We start from the raw sequence: 2,439 nt of genomic DNA on the forward strand, positions 1-2,439 counted from the left end.
ACAAGACTTTCTTGTTTCTTTCTTTCTTCCTCCATCCCTCCCTCCCTCCCTCCCTCCCTCCCTCCCTCCCTCCCTCCCTCCCTCCCTCCCTCCTCTCTCCTTCCTTCCTTCCTTCCTTCCCTTCCTTCCTTCCTTCCTTCCTTCCTTCCTTCCTTCCTTCCTTCCTTCCTTCCTTCCTTCCTTCCTTCCTTCCTGCCTTCCTTCCTTCCTTCCTTCCTGCCTGCCTGCCTGCCTTCCTTCCTTCCTTCCTTCCTTCCTTCCTTCCTTCCTTCCTTCCTTCCTTCCTTCCTTCCTTCCTTCCTTCCTTCCTATTTATATGGGAACCACACTGGATGGAACTCATGGGAATTTGTCAAGCTGGTATTAGAATTCAGTCATAGCACGTGCTTCATTCAAATCATTGAGTTACTCTTAGGTCAATAGCCTGTTTTCTTTATAGGTTTGTGGTGCTTATTTAAAAATTTTGGTGAAGTGGTTCCAATAATTCTGCTCCAGGTAGTGTATATAGTGACATTTGGAGCTCTTTTCTGGCAATTGTACTGCTGGGGCATTTAAGATTAGTACATGCTAATCTAAGGGTACTGACTATCAGAACTGGTAGGTATATTAGGAAAAAGGCAAAGGTTTGTTCCAATCGAGTCATTTCTGGTAATCAAAAGATGTGTGCCCTCATTTTCTATGGTTACATAATAACTTGCCATACAAGTAGCTACTTTTTTTTTTTTTTTTTGGTTTTTGGGCCACACCCGGCAGTGCTTAGGGGTTACTCCTGGCTGTCTGCTCAGAAATAGCTCCTGGCAGGCACGGGGGACCATATGGGACACTGGGATTCTTTGGTCCTGGATCAGCTGCTTGCAAGGCAAACACCGCTGTGCTATCTCTCCGGGCCCACAAGTAGCTACTTTAAATGAATTCCTGACCATTTCCAGGGACCAAGATTCTGGGTTACAGCTAAGGGGTTGCTCCGATTTCTTACAAGTCTTTAACTCAGTTGTTGAACAGGGCTCCTCTTCAGTCTTGACCTCTGAACTCCCTCCCCAGTTCCTGCTGAGTATGACTGTGGGAAGAATTCATGACCTTGCAGCTGGATGACTGAGACCCTTGGCACTGTGGAGATGAATTAAAACCAACCAATGGACGGCGCCCCATATGGTCCCCCGTGCCTGCCAGGAGCAATTTCTGAGCCTGGAGCCAGGAATAACCCCTGAGCACTGCCGGGTATGACCCCAAAAAAAACCCCAAAAAAACAAAAAACAAAAAACAAACAAACAAACAAACAAAAAAGCCCAACCAATGAAGGTGAAACAGAAAGGCCTTCACTGGGATTTACAGAGTGAGGAAGTTAGATGCCAATTATGTTGGCAGAGGCTTATCAGCAAATAGAGGAGCTGGAAATATTTGTGGAGAAAAGACCAGACGATTGGGGCCAGAGAGATAGCATGGAGGTAAGGCATTTGCCTTTCATGCAGAAGGTCATCGGTTCGAATCCCGGCATCCCATATGGTCCCCCGTGCCTGCCAGGAGCAATTTCTGAGCATGGAGCCAGGAGTAACCCTTGAGCACTGCTAGGTGTGACCCAAAAACCACACACACACACACACACACACACACACACACACACACACACACACACAGGAACAGAAGATTGTCAGTTCTGATGCAACCAGCTCCTTGAAGGCCCAGAGAAGCTGGAGCAGTGAAATAGCAGCCCCAGTGATTGGGTCGGGCAGCAGATTGGCTTCCTTTGCTAAGTTAAATAAGGGGCCGGAGAGATAGCATGGAGGTAGGGTGCTTACCTTGCATGCAGAAGGACAGAGTTTGAATCCATGCATCCCATATGGTCCCCTGAGCCTGCCAGGAGTGATTTCTGAGCTTAGAGCCAGTAGTAACCCCAGAGTGCTGCCAGGTGTTTTATTTTATTTTATTTTATTTTATTTCATTTTATTTTGGTTTTTGGGTCATGCCTGGCAGCGCTCAGGGGTTACTCCCAGCTCTACGCTCAGAAATCGCTCACGGCAGGCTCAGGGGACCATATGGGATGCCGGGATTCAAAGCAATCTCCTTCTGAATGCAAGGCAAATGCCCTACCTCCATGCCATCGCTCTGGCCCCAAATTTTATTTTATTTTAGACACTGATTTACAATATTGTTAATGGTAGGGTTTCATGCATAAAACATTCCAGCACCACACCTTCCACCAGAGTGACTGCTTCCCTCCATCACTGTCACAGTTTTACCCCCTACCCTTTATCCCATGGTAAGTATCCAACCAAGAACGAGTTCTCAGTTTTGATTGCCTTTGTTATTCTCTCTTTATATCCTGCAGATGAGACAGATTCTGTCCCTCTCTTGCTGGCTAAATACTCAACATAATACTCTCCAAATTCATCTACCTGGGAGAAAATTGCATGATATCATCTTTTTTTTTGGGGGGGGGGA

This window comes from Suncus etruscus, chromosome 6 (genome assembly GCF_024139225.1).
Source record: "Suncus etruscus isolate mSunEtr1 chromosome 6, mSunEtr1.pri.cur, whole genome shotgun sequence".
In the NCBI taxonomy this organism is placed as follows: Eukaryota; Metazoa; Chordata; class Mammalia; order Eulipotyphla; family Soricidae; genus Suncus; species Suncus etruscus.